We start from the raw sequence: 15258 nt of genomic DNA, 5'->3' as shown, positions 1-15258 counted from the left end.
GTATTTCTTTTTACTGAATTAGTTAAAACTTGAAATCTCTGCAACAAAACGAGTATCTTCAAGGCTTGAAGACCCAGTATTAGGTTTCCATGACCTGTTCTGGATTATAGCTGGATACATTTATTGAGGCAGTGACTTGCTTGTTTTGGGCTCCAGTCTGTATCTTGTTCGAACAGACTCAGAACAGCTTCCCTCTCCCTCTCTCTCTGTGTTGCAAGGTCACCCCTATTCCGCAGAGACTGCAGTGTTCCAATTTTCAAATGCTTCACTGCAGGCAACTGAAAACAATCAGTGTAGCTCAGCCCTGATTTGTGCTGCAATCGATTTATACTTAAGCCTCTCTGGATCAATAAAGAACTAGTACGACCCCAAAAGACTCCTTCCATTCGGTCGCTACTTTTCAGGATTGAAGAACCAGTGTCTTCTTGTAACACTGCATGCATTTCAGGTTGACACAAATGTTTTTATGCATGTGCAACGGTGAATTCTGCAGAGTTTTAACTTCGTTATAGACAGAAAATCTAGCTTCTTAGCACTGCATTCCTAATGCACAGAATTGCTTGAGTCACTGATGCTGGGTGTTATATTCACTGATTATCCTAGCCAGGCAGTACATCAAAATAGATATTTCTCACATACCTGAGAGCATCTGTTTATTGCTTCGGGAGTCCACTGTAATCCTTTGTCACCAGCTGATGGAGCGTGTGTTTGCTGGCACTGCTAGATGCAGAAATGCTCTTCACTTCCCTCCCCACCCCGCCCCCTCTACCTTGCTGTAGGATGCAACGTGACCCCACTGACACAGAGAAATCCTCTGCTCCACTGCCAGGAAAGCCCTGCTTTTATGAAATCCCCAAATTAAAAACCTTGTTCCATTGCCATCGCCAGTTTCCCAGCCACAGTCTGCCATCTCCATCAGTGACAAAAAGTCTGCTGCAGTTTTCCCTCATCTTGAAAAAGAGGAACTGGCTGCTTCAAATCGATGTGAAAATACATCTGTAATGATAGCAACAGCTTCGCTGATGTGGCATGTTTGCTTTTGTGTTTTTAAAATCAACTTCATGTTAAGCTAAGTTTTAGGAGTGAAATCACGCGATAGAGTGAGTGTTCCAGCTTTAGTAATTCTGAGGCCTGGACTAAAGCATCCAGAGAGAGGAGTTTAAACCACATCATGGCAACTGCAGAATTCAAATTCAGTAAATTAAATAAATCCCAAATTAAAAGTTTAGTCCTAGTAATGGGGACCACATAATTACCAGCTTGTTTTAAAGCGTGACCTGGTTCCCAGACATTGCTAATGGAAGGAAATCTAACACCCTTACCTGGTTCCCAGACATTGCTAATGGAAGGAAATCTAACATCCTTACCTGGTTCCCAGACATTGCTAATGGAAGGAAATCTAACATCCTTACCTGCTTTTGGAATTAGCCCAACAATCCACTCAGATAAGGGCAATTAATGACGGACATTAAATCTTTGCCTTACAAGTACTGACCTCACCCACAAATTAATAAGAAGAAATAGCTCAGTCAGGTTCCTCAACTACCATACAAGTCCAAGTTTATGAACTGGTAGTGAGATCTAGTATGGGGGAAGAGAAAGCACTCCAGCGTAGCCCAGCGAGCCATCAAAGGCAGTTGGGGGCAGGGCACAAATACTGGCTTTGCCAGTGGCACCCACATCCTATCAAAGAATAAAGAGGAAACTAGATTTTAACACTGTAATGTGTGACAACCAATTTTTGAAAGGGGAGCTGCACCTCTTCACAATGGCATTTTATATTCTTGTGGTCTCTGAGCACCTGACCATTCTGACTTGTGACTGTGTGTTTATGTATGCGCATATGAATGTGTGTGTATACATAGAACATAGAACACTACAGTGCAGTACAGGCCCTTTGACCCTTGAGGTTGCGTCGACCTGTGAAACCAATCCGAAGCCTATCTAACCTACACTATTCCATTATCATCCATATATTTATCCAATGACCATTTAAATGCCCTTAAACTTGGCAAGTCTTTCCATGCCCTTACTGGGTGTATGTGTATATACATGTGTGTGCATGCTTGCATGTGTGCATGTTTGTGAGCACGTGTGCACATGTATATGTTTGTGTTTGCATGTTTGGATAGGAGGGAAACAGCTGCAGAGAGAATTACAGTTCGTCCAGGACTGGAGGCTCACATAAATGGTTGCCCTTCCCTTATCACACATGCTTGTGAGCTATTCAATGATATAGGAGTTGGGAGGCCATGTTGCGGCTATACAGGATATTGGTTCAGCCACTTCTGGAGCATTGTGTACAATTCTGGTCTCCCTCCTATAGGAAGGATGTTGTGAAACTAGAAAGGGTTCAGAGAAGATTTACGAGGACGTTTCGAGTGTTGAAGTGTTTGAGCTACAGGGATAGGCCATATAGGCCGGGGCTACTTTCCCTGGAGCATTGGAGGCCAAGAGCTTAATAAAATCATGAGGGGCATGGATAGGCTAAATAGGCAAGGTCTTTTCCCCAGGGTGGGGAAGTCTAAAACTAGTAGGCAGGGTTAAGGTGAGAGGGGAAATATATAAAAGCGACCTTAGCAGCAACTTTTTCACACAGAGGATGGTGCGTGTATGGAATGAGCTGTCAGAGGATGTGCTGGAGGCTGGTACAATTACAATATTTAAAAGTCATCTGGATGGGTGGATACAGGCCAAATGCTGGCAAATGGGGCTAGATTGATACATGGACGAGTTGGATCAAAGGGCCTGTTTCTGTACTGGACATCTCTATGACTGCATGGCTCTACGAGTGCAATCCTTGCCTCTGCTACTGCCCAGAACAAACATCCATTTAGTGTGGGATCGCTGGATGGTTACCAGCATGAAAATGACTAACTTCTCCAACCGCACCCATGTCCTAGGCTGTGACTAGAATACATGAGGCACCCCTCATCCTGTGCCTGCTATTTGTTGATGTAGCAGCTAATCCCTGTACGCCCGTGGTACGCAGTTCAGTACTTTAGCAAGGTCAGTGCCAGGGTCTTCCACAAATTGTGATTAATGGCAAAATCTGGAATAGGAGCTTTGAGATGTGTGTGACTGAAAATAAGAGGCAGGTAAATGCTTATCTCTCAGAAGATTCATCCATTCACTGAGCTTTTTGTGAGTTTGAGTAACTGTTTCTGAAATTAAGAGGACAAAATCTACCTCAAAAGCATAGGGAGAGATAGAGGGGCTCGTTTTGGGACGATGGGACCAGAGTAATCATAAATATTTACAATCCCATGTCAACTTTATATTGCACCAGTGTTTGTGGGACATTAGGAGAATTCCTGGAAAAGTAAATCACTGTCAATAAAGAAGCCAAAAGCATCCATTTTTTTATTTTTTTGTAGCTAAAATTCCACATCTGCATGTTTATGTTGCAGAGGAAATTAAGTGACAGTTACAACACTTGGAGTTTGGTGCTACACCTCATGTTTAGGCTACTCTGGTCCTCAGAAACTGCATCATGCTGCGCTCATGTTGCAGATAATGGCTGTTGCTTTAGATAGAAGTTTTTCTCTGAGGCCTGCGAATAGCAATATTGGGGATAAACTCGCAGCCTCCCAGCAAGCAGAAATGGGGAGAAAGGATGCTTTGAAAATGCTGTGGTGCAAGTTACACACCATTCCCACTGATGGTGAGAGCACTTCCCTTCTATCCAGTTCAAAGTCTAAACTTAAAAGCAAGCTTAATGGCAACTGTTAGAGCATAGAACATGGAACACTACAGCGCAGTACAGGCCCTTCGGCCCTCGATGTTGCGCCGACCTGTGAAACTAAACTGAAGCCCATCTAACCTTCCATTATCATCCATAAGTTTATCCAATGACCATTTAAATGCCCTTAAAGTTGGCGAGTGTACTACTGTTGCAGGCAGGGCATTCCATGCCCTTACTACCCTTTGAGTAAAGAACCTACCTCTGACATCTGTCCTATATCTATCACCCCTCAAATTAAAGCTATGTCCCCTCGTGCTAGTTACCTCCATCCAAGGAAAAAGGCTCTCACTGTTCACCCTATCTAATCCTCTGATCATCTTGTATGTCTCTATTAATTCACCTCTTAACCGTCTTCTCTCTAACGAAAACAGCCTCAAGTCCCTCAGCCTTTCCTCATAAGGCCTTCCCTCCATACCAAGCAACATCCTGGTAAAACCCTCCCGCACCCTTTCCAATGCTTCCACATCCTTCCTATAATGCGGCAACCAGAACTGTATGCAAGACTCCAAGTGTGGCCGCACCAGAGTTTTATGCAGCTGCAACATGACCTCATGGTTCTGAAACATAATCCCTCTACCAATAAAATCTAACACACCATACGCTTTCTTAACAACCCTATCAACCTCGGTGTTGATTGTTGTAAAAGCCCACCTGGTAAAGTATTGTCCTTTAGGGAAGGAAATTTGCCATCCTTACCTGGTCTGGCCTACATGTGATTCTAGGCTCATAAAAATGGGGCTGACTCTTGACTGCCCCCTGAACTGACCTTAGAAAGCTGGTAAGGTCCTGCAGCAATTAGGAATGGGCAGCAAATGCTGGCTCTGCCAGGGATGCCCACATCCCATAAAAGAGTTGATTTAAAAAAATGGCCTAACGAGAGAGATTACAAGGCGTAGGGCTGGATGAACACAGCAGGCCAACCAACATCAGAGGAGCAGGAAAGCTGATGCTGTTTGCCCTGTTGTGTTCATCCAGCTCTACACCTTGTTATCTCAGATTCTCTAGCATCAGCAGGTCCTACTGTCTCCAACAAGAGAGAGCTTATTTTATCATAGGATGTGGGTGTGGCTGGCTAGGCCAGCATTTATTGCCTATGCCTCATTGCTCAGACAACAGTTGAGAATCAACCACATCGTTCCGGGTCTGGAATTACATGCAGGCCAGAAGAGTAGGAACAATAGTTTCTTTCCCCAGAGGATATCAGTGAATCAGATGTGTTTTCCTTTACAACTGGCAATAGTTATCATTAATGTTTTCATTCCGATTTTTATTAAATTCAAATGCCACAACCTGCCATGGAGGGATCTGAACCCAGGTCTCAAAGCAGTACCTAAATCACTAGGTTAATAGTCCAGTGGTAATACTGCCACCTCTGAATAGCCACAGTGCTGTAAAGCAGGGAGGCCATTTTTAAGCGCTATTAGTTCAAAGAGCTATGATGAAGTTAAGACCTCAATTGCTCCATTTGAGGATTCACTGAGGTGGAGTGTGCATTGTTTTAGTTTTCAGTCATTTGTCAGTTGGGTGGGAACAGTGGAAACAATTTGAGAATGCTTCTAGACTTCACAGAAAACGCGGTCAGCACCTAATCAGCAATTCTATCCTTCCACAACAGCAGAACTTGCCTTTGTTTGCATTTAGGAGCTGTTGCATGCTTTAATGTCCCACCTGCTGTTTGGTGCGGGCATGTGTAATAGGGGCAAGGCATAACACATTGTCTGTCTGTCCAAAAGAATGGTGTGAAAATGTCCAGACTTCGGAACAGAAGAGAGTCCCTCACAGCATGTGTGCCACACCATGCTATTGAGACTGCACTAACAATTTAAGTTCCAGGCAGAGGGTTATTGAGTCATAGAGACATTTCAGTCCAACTTGTCCATGCTGACCAGATATCCTAAATAAATCTAATTCCATTTGCCAGCATTTGTCCAATATTCCTCTAAACCCTAAGCCCTCTAAACTCCACTGCCTTTTAAATGTTGTAATTGTACCAGCCTCCCCCACTTCTTCTGGCAGCTCATTCCATACACACACCACACTGCGTGAAAAAGTTAACCCTCAGGTCCCTTTTAAATCTTTCCCCTCTCACCTTAAACTCATGCCCTCTGGTTTTTGACTCTCCCGGGGAAAAGATGTTGACTACTCACCCTATCCATATCCCTCATGATTTTATAAACCTCTACAAGGTCACCCCCCCATGCTCTGACACTCCAGCAAAAATAGCCTCGCCTATTCAGCCTGTCCCTTTAGGTCAAACACTCCAACCTTGGCAACATTCTTGTAAATCTTTTCTGAACCCTTTCAAGTTTTACAACATCCTTCCTGTAGCAGGGAGACCAGAAGCGAACACAGTATTCCAATAGTGGCCTAACCAATATCCTGTACAGCTGCAACATGACCTCCCAACTCCTATACTCAATGCACTGATCAATACAGACAAGCATACCAGATGCCGTCTTCACTATCCTATCTACCTGTGGCTCCACTTTCAAGGAATTATGAACTTGCACTCCAAGGTCTCATTGTTCAACAACATTCCCCAGGACCTTACCACTAAGTGTATTAGTCCTGGCAGATTTGCTTTTACAAAATGTAGCACCTCACATTTATCTCGATTAACCTTCATCTGCCACTCTTCGGTCTATCAGCCCATCTGATTGATGATACATCTGATCTCCAAAAGTGAAAATCACGCAAGTCTGTGCAATAGATATCCACCCACTTATTTCTGGCCTTTTGCCATGAAGCAGGCTTCACTGAGATCAGGCCTATCACAAGGGACAGTAAGAACTGCAGATGCTGGAGTTAGAGATAACACAGTGTGGAGCTGGAGGAACACAGCGGGCCAGGCAGCATCAGAGGAGCAGGAAAGTTGACATTTTGGGTTTTTGATTCAGAAATTTCTGAAGAAGGGTCCCAACCCGAAATGTCAGCTTTCCTGCTCCTCTGATGCTGCCTGGCCTGATGTGTTCCTCCAGCTCCACACTGTGTTATCTCACACCTATCACAAAGTAGCTATCCTACACCCAACTCCCACGATGGAGTTGGCAGTAATGTCATGAACAACGTCAAACATCTTATCACATTAAAGAATTTTCAGAAATTGCCCTCTCCTTCATGCAATCTGCAAAGGAATAGCAGCAATTGTTGGAAAATTACACATTTTGTCAAAGCTTTTCAACGTTGACTCATCAGGACATTTGTAAGAATACCATCTCAAACGCAACAACAAGTGACAATTTGCAATATGGGTTTCAGTGCTGGTGTGGTGGCAGTATGTAGGCCACACATCTCAAAGACTGACAGATTGTATCAAACACCGTGTTCCTTTTGCTATTAGTAACAGAGCCAATGTGCTGACTGTGTACTAAGAGCCCGTGGTGTGTTATGCCTCACAGTCATATGCCAGTGTGCTTTTACGAAAAATGTTTATGATAACATCACTGTATCATAGCGTGTGACCTGAGAGTAAAACGGTCTCAGATTCCATCCTACCCCGGGATTACTTGAAGCATGACACTCCACTGGAAACATTCTCCTTTGTGCTACAACGATAGATCAACGTCCTGAAGCATTCATGGACGTGTAAAACTTTTAATTCTAATTTGTGTCTTTCAAAAGAGAACTTAAACAGCCAAAAGATGACTGAAGATGTGCATTCAGCATCTGTCAAAGTCCTCTGTGGACACATGGAGAGTCACCCTTGTACCATGTCAGGAAATATCAGGCAGAAATGCAAAAAAAAGATGTGAGGATGACTACTTAGGCCCCAGCTTTCGGCCCCCTCCTTCAGACTTGTTTTTCTTTTTACATTTCAATTACAAAACACAAGCAGAGTTAAAAAACAATTACAACCTCTGCTCTGTGTGCCTTAGGTACTGGTGTGTGAACTGGTGTGCTGTGAATGTCACACGCCAAATGACAGATGAACCCAAGTAAGGAGCCCTAAAAATCTAGCTTGTCATTAGCAGGGAGGAGCATCACACAATTAACACATCTGGCCTTTCTGTGGTCAACCAAAAAGATCCAGAAATAATCTGTAAGGTCCTCAAAGACCAGTTTAAGAGTTCACATCCGGAGCAGCAGGCTCTGGCTTAGGTCATACAGATGGCAACCCCAAGAGTCTTTTGACCAGTTTATAGATCATGTGTCACCAAGAGGCACTGGGCATGTGCAGGAAATCTGGTTCCAAAGGAGAAACCAGGCCCCAGAACAAAACAGAGGGGACCCCAACAAGTCAGTACAACCCCATCATTCTGGCAGCAAGGTAAGTGAGCAAATACAAACACATCCATGAGTTGTTAAATCTCCAGAGTGGTACATTGGAGTTTGAAATGTTGGTTTTGTAAACTGTTTTATCTGTTTGCATTATTGACATCATGTGCCTATGTACAATCATGTGTCTTCTAGAGCTGCTCTCTCATTAGAGTGGTGGGGGGGGGGAGAGAGGGGGAGGGAGGGGGGGAGAGAGAGATAGAGAGAGAGAGAGAGAGAGAGGGAGAGAGAGGGAGAGAGAGGGAGAGAGAGAGACAAAGAGAGATGGCTGGTGGTGGTTTAACCTGAGGGTCACTCCACCTCAGGCGAGGGGAAAGGCTGGGAAGGAGAGTCCTTCATGGTAACCTCAGCTGGTATGGGAATTAAATCCACACTGTTGGCATCACTCTGCATCATAAACTAGCTGTTCAGCCAAGTGAATTGATCAATTCCCTTCTTACAATTGGGCAGCTCTGTTTGGGATAAGTTTTTACTTTTGAATTAAGGGGATGTTGTGTTACAGAATCATAGAGTCATGCAGCATGGAAACAGACTCTTTGGTCCAACCAGTCCATGATGAATATAATTTCAAACTTGTTTCACCCAGCAGCTCCTGGCCCATATCCGTCCAAACCTTTCCTATTCATATGCCTGTTCAAATGCCTTTTAAACACCGTAATTGTACTCACATCCACCACTTACTCAGGAAGTTCATTCCACACACTAACCACCCTCGCTGTAAAAAAGTTGCTCCTCATGTCTTTTTTTTAAATCTCTCTCCTCTCACCTTTAAAAAGTGTCTTCTAGTCTGTCTGTTAGTGTGCTTTTAGGAGACATGCTGATGACGTCATCACTGAATTAGAGCTTGCGAGCTGAGGGTATTATAGGGTCTTACACTCCATCTTACTTTGATCACCTTAAATATGACATGCTATTGAAAGCATGCTCCTCTGTTGTGAACTGATAGCTTAATATTAGCCCAGCCACTTATGTGCCCAAGGAATATACTGTTTGTATGTAACAGTCAGTTGTACAAATGTCTGCTGTATTCTTCAATATCATGATATTCATTCCAGTTTCTTTATTTTATTCATTTGTAGGAATAGTTTGTGGGCATTGCTGGCAATGAATGGCTATTTTGGTTAATCCTAACAGCTCATAGTACAGCTAAGAGTCAACCCAATTGATGTGTCTGGAGTCACATATCAGCCAGTAGGCAAGGACAGCAGATTTCCTTCCTTAAAGAACATTAGTGAACAAAATGAGTTTTTATAACAATTGAAGTGAGTGGTTACACATGCATCATTATAATAGCTTTTGATATCAGATTTTTATTGAATTCAAATTTCACCATCTTCCATGGAGGACTTTGAACCCATGTCCCTCAAACAATTACCTGGGGTTCTGGGTTCAATCTGGAGTCATTTGTAGGGCAGAGAAGGTAAAGATGGCAGACTTCCTTCCCTAAAGGGTATTCATGGCCCAAATCAGTCTTTACAATAGTATGATGATAGCTGTCATGATAAACCTTACAGAAGGGGAGGTGATGGCCTAGTGGTATTATCGCTGAACGTTAATCCAGAGACCCAGATAACATCTCAGGTATCTGGGTTCGAATCCTGACATGGCAGATGGTGGAATTTGAATTCAATAAAATATCTGGAATTAAGAGTCTAATGATGACCACGAATCCATTGTCCATTGTCAGGGGGAAACCCATCTAGCTCACTAATGTCTTTTAGGGAGGGAAACTGCTATCCTTACCTGGCCTGGCCGACATGTGATTCCAGACACAACACAATGTGGTTGACTCTTAATGATGCCCTCTGGGCAATTCGGGATGGGCAATTAATGCTGTCTAGCCAGCAATACCTTCATCCCATTAACGAATGCAGGGGAAACAAATGTAATTTATAACATCGTGACGGGCATGAATAGGGTAAATAGTCAAGGTCTTTTCCCGCAGGGTGGGGGAGTCCAAAACTAGACGGCATAGGTTTAAGGTGAGAGGGGCAAGATCTGAAAGGGCAACTTTTTTGCACAGAGATGAAGTGTGTGTGTGGAATGAGATGCCAGAGGAAGTGGTGGAGACTGATACAATTACAACATTTCATAGGCATCAGGATGGGTATATGAGTAGGAAAGCTTTCGAGAGATACGGGCCAAATGCTGGCAAATGGGGCTGGATTAATTTACCTAGATTCAGAAATTCTGAAGAAGGTTCCAGACCTGAAATATCAGCTTTCCTGCTATCCTGATGCTGCTTGGCCTGCTGTGTTTATCCAGCTCTACACCTTGTTATCCCAGATGCATTTAGGATATCTGTTTGGCATGGATGAGTTGAACAGAAGAGTTTGTTTCTCTATGACTCTATGGGCTGATCATTGCAGATTGGGAAGACCCCTCCACTAGGGAGTGTCATCTCACTGGGGTGGATAAAATAAATCTGTGCCTAAAGAATCAATGGCATGAATTAGTCAACTGATCAATGTAGCAGAAATGAGAAACGCTACTCTGCAGAGTACAAATAGTTGAATTGTGTATTATAGCTAGATAATACCATGGATCTCTAACTGCCTTTGTTTGAACAAAATGCTGTAAAGGAACAGCTACCTGAAACACCTCAGCCGAGTCATCACACAAAGCAAATTTTCTCATCCGTGAACGGAGACGAGGCCACATTGTCGGCAGTGGAAAATATACCTGCGTACTTCATTCATAACTCAACAGGTTATGGGCACCAAGTGCATTGCCACTGTTTGTCATTGTAATTTTGGTGTTTTTCTATTCTTCCGCTAGTGTATTTTGGGATAGAGTTCCATGAGGGCACCCTGACTCACTTGTGTGGATTTCACTTTCCATATAATTGTGGTCCATGCCAACAAAACCCATTTCTATTCTCCAAGGTAAAATGAAGGTCCCTTCTTTCGCCCCTGTATGCGCCCCCCCCAATACCCTTCACCCCACGGCCCCCATTACTCCAACAAATACAAGCTGATGACGATGGGTTATCGGTGAGGCTCCCCAGGATGGTAAGAGTCTAGTTTCATGAATTTAGTCACTGGCTCCCTAACGGCACTGCTCGCTATCACCATTTCAATGACAAAGATATTCTGCGGCATTTGAACTGCACATTTACTCTTTGTACGTGGCATGAACTAAATCAGAGGTCGGGTTTCTGCACATTCCTGTAGTGTAGGATGATCATCAAACTTATAGGTTTGTGACCTGAATGAGAGCTCGCTTCAGACAATCATGGGGAAGCAGAGTGTTCTCTTTGAGAAATGCACAAGACTTGTACATTCAGATACTTAATCCATTACCACAGGGGGAATGCTATCTTCCAAGGCAGATCAGAAGTTGCTCTGCAGCTTCACTGCTAACTGTAGGTTAGTGATGGCACAATATCTGGAAAGAAATAAATCAGAAAGGGTTCTTTGATCCTTCACTCGTTCTAACTGCTGGCTTTAAGGTAGAACCAGCTGTACCCAGTTATGTGTCAGTCTGGGAGTAGGAGGTGAGATTGGTGTGAAGATGGGGTCTGTATTGCATTCCCTTTGACCTCAGCAAGATTTGTTGAGACTCTGCCCCTGGTCTTTTCAGAACTGAATGTAAAGCTGCATGCTGAATAAGCCAGGTTTCACATTGATCCTACAATCCTTAATTACACTGGATATTGAATAACTAGCTACTGACAGGGAGGAACAAAATCAGATCAGATCAATCAAAACCAATCCATGTCCATAAAAGAACCCATCATCTTATTGCTAATCCCAATCTCTCCTCAAACTCAGCTCCATATTTCAAGGAGGGAATTTCAATCGAAACCTGAACACACAAGAATTAGGAGCAGGAGCTGACCATGTGGCCTGTTGAACCAGTTCCACCATTTTATCAAATCCTGGGCTTGAACTCCACTGTACCACTAGGAGCAATCCTGTGGCACAGTGATGGTATCTCTGTCTCTTGACCAGAAACCTCCAGATTCAAATCCCACTTCAGGATTCGAAGGTGCCGAAGGTGTAATGTAACATGGCAAAACAGGTCAATCCTCAATCAGTAAAGCCTTCTGACACACAGAGCCTACAGAACTGAGGGCCATTTGCAGTGCAATATGTTAAAAGATCCCAGGCTTAAGTGAATAAGTTGGGAGGCCACAGCCACACACATTGAGGGGGGTTGGGGGGGGGGGGGGGGGGGGGGGAGCGGCACGGTGGCTCAGTGATTAGCCAGGGATCCAGGTCCAAATCTACTCTCGGGCGACTGTCTGTGTGGAGTTTGCACATTCTCCCAGTGTCTGCACGGGTTTCCTCCGGGTACTTCGGTTTCCTCCACAGTCCGAAGATGTGCAGGCTAGGTGGGTTGGCCTCACTAAATTTCTCATTATATTCAAGAATGAGTAGATTAGGTGGGTTTCAGGGGTATGGGTCTGGGTGGGATGCTCGGAGGTTCGGTGTGGACTTGTTGGGCCAAAGGCCCTATTTCCATACTGTAGGGATTCTATGATTCTATTTCCCATCACCTTCCCCAAAATCTGCAGTTGCCTAAGGAACCAAAACATGTGAGCCGACAGGGAGTAAGACTGGAGGTATGGATAGGCCACCGTTGTTGAGGGGATAAGATTTTACTGCTGTAACCAGCTCTAGTCCCTGGTCAAACTGAAAATCAAACCAGCTTTCTCCGGCATGAATCACAGCAAGCAAAAATGTTTCAATGAAGAGATCAATTGTCGAAACTAGACTGTATTAGACTTCTCTTGGATATCATAAATTAAGGGGCGATCTAACTGAGATATTACAATGATTAAAGGATTTGATAGGGTAGAATGTAAAGAATTAAACTATTGTGGGAGTATCCAGAACAAGCAATTAGAAACTTAAAACTTAGAGTCCCTTGTGGTGCACTGGTAGTCTCCCTACCACTGAGCTAGGGGACCTGGGGTGCAAGTCCTACCTGCTCTAGAAGTGTTTAATTTCATCTCTGTAACAAGTTGATTAGAAAATATCTAAGTTCAAAATTAGAATGATGGGTTCTTCCTTGAGCCGGCAACCTTAAGACTCTGAGATAACAAGGTGTGGAGATGGATGAACACAGCAGGCCTTAAGTCTCTGCCTTTGTCATTTATACAGAAAGGGAATCACATATAATGGGGAGGGGGGAAAACTGCAATAAAATATGTGGGTTAATAATCAGACATGATCTCATTGAAGGGCAGAGCAGACTCGATGGGTTGAATGGCCTATTTCTGCTCCTGCATCTTATGATCTCACAGAACAAGAAAATTTGCCAAACCACGGGGGAAGTCCTGTTTCAGGGTCACCAAGGGAGATTTTAATCTACTCCTTCCTGTACTCCCACCCCATCTTCTACCATCCCAAAGATGCTGAGTTTAATGTTCCTCCCCTCATGGGTAAAACACGCCCTGTTCAGAAAGCCGCACAGACTGGCATTTTATGGAAAGTAGAATGTATTACAGGTCCCAGGTTACACAGTGCTGGAATAAGGAGGCACATCCCAGACATTATTTCAAGGTGATATCAGGAAACACTTATTCCCAAAAAAGGAACGGAAATCTGGAGGGTGCCACCCCCACATGGGAGCTATAGAATCCCTACAGGGTCTATTTGACCCACTGAGTCTGCGCCAACTCTCTGAAGAGCATCCCACCCAGACCCTGTCCCAGCCTCCTACCTTACTCACATATTTACATCGCTAACCCACCTATCCAGCACCTTACAGGCAATTTAGCATGGCCAATCCACCTAACCCTTTAGACTGTGGGAGGAAACCGGAGCACCTGGAGGAAACACACGCAGACACAGGGAGAATGTCTGTGTGGAGTTTAAACCTAAGGCTGGAATTGAACTTGGTTATCTGGTGCTGAGAAGCAGCAGTGCTAACAACCAAACTACCGTACCACTCTTGATAACTTAAAGTCACTTACAAGATTCAAAACTGGGGTGGGCAGATTGTTCATTTTAGTAGATAGAGCTCAGATACAGATCAACTATAATCTAGCTTTTTTCATTGTGGATATGAATGTCACTGGCTAGGCAGCGTTTATTGTCCATCCTTAATTGCCCAGAAGGCAACTCAGAGTCAACCAGTTTGCTGAGGCTCTAAAGTCCCATGTAGGCCAGACCAGAGAAGGATGGCAGATTTCCCTCCCCTGAAGGATGTTAGTGAACCAGATGTGTCCCTGCAACAATTGGCAGCAGTTACATGTTTGTCATTTTTAAAAAAAATTGAATTCAAATTTCACCTTCTGCCACATTGGAATTTCAATCCATATCCCCAAAACATTCATCTGGATTACTGACCCAGTGATGGAATGTATGGCAGAACAGGCTTCAGGGATGGACTGTCCTCCTCCCATCTGCCTTCCTCCACCTCCTCCAACTGCAAGATGTTAACTGGCCAAAATGCTCCCTGAATTTCCACTTTCCAGACAATTTGAACTTTGCTTCATTCGTGTTGAGCTGGTCATTCATGGGAAGTGCTGTGTAGGAGTCAACCCCCAGTTTTCTGTGCTGTCATCACTAGGCTGTATTTGCCATTGAAATAATGGCCGTGTTCTCCACAGGCCAGATGCACGCTGACCTCATTCTCTTGTGAAAGACATGTTGAGGCATCACTTGCAGCTTCTGCATTTCTTTTATGCAAATTTAAGAGCCCATCTACAACTATATAAAGAGGTCACAGCTGCAAATATAGGCTGTCTGCACCATTGAGTATATTGTGAGTAGGCAACTTTTTCAAGACTTTGTTACTCCTTCATTCTTGAGGTTATAATGTGAATGTAACGAGGCTGAGACAAAGCCTCATACTTACTGACAAACTTGACTGCATCCATTCTGAACCATGAATGCTTTATCTTGTCTCCTCAAACAGCTGGGGACAGATGTGCTAATGTTTAGACTGGATTTGGCTAAAATACAAACAACACAAAGGCAACCGCTGCACTTTAACGCCATGACCTCAAAAACCAAACGCTGTATTCAGTTACTTTCTCACTGACACCATCTCTTTCTACTTTGGCCAGATGTGCTCTTCGTTACGGGGTCGGCCTCACTGCCCTTCACACTCTGGTTCTCCACATTAACCAGTCTCCAGGGGAACCAGGATCCAGTGTACATACAAAATAGTGGAACGTTGGCCTCGATCACAGATGCTCATCTGTTAAGGTTTTGACAAGGGAGTGCATGAGTCCCGCAGGCAGCATCACAGATACACAGCCAAAAGCAAGGAGAGCAACCTGA

General features: G+C 44.0%; 1 protein-coding gene across 4 annotated transcripts in view; it reads right to left on the bottom strand.

Moving 5' to 3' along the window:
- luzp1 (leucine zipper protein 1) overlaps positions 1–15258 on the bottom strand; it is a 130337-nt gene that overhangs the window by 43114 nt on the left and 71965 nt on the right. Inside the window, exon 1 of one of the 4 annotated variants that reach the window (XM_048558353.2) lies at positions 640–743. The exons of the other annotated variants lie outside the window; for them this stretch is intronic. The gene's annotated coding sequence lies outside the window, so the exon portion shown is untranslated. Of the gene's footprint in view, positions 1–639; positions 744–15258 lie in introns of those variants that run through there. 4 annotated transcript variants of the gene reach the window in all.

The sequence above is a fragment of the Stegostoma tigrinum genome, chromosome 24, assembly GCF_030684315.1.
Source record: "Stegostoma tigrinum isolate sSteTig4 chromosome 24, sSteTig4.hap1, whole genome shotgun sequence".
Lineage (NCBI taxonomy): Eukaryota > Metazoa > Chordata > Chondrichthyes > Orectolobiformes > Stegostomatidae > Stegostoma > Stegostoma tigrinum.
Note: the sequence above shows the minus strand (reverse complement) of the source record. Positions and strands in the feature narration are given on the sequence as shown.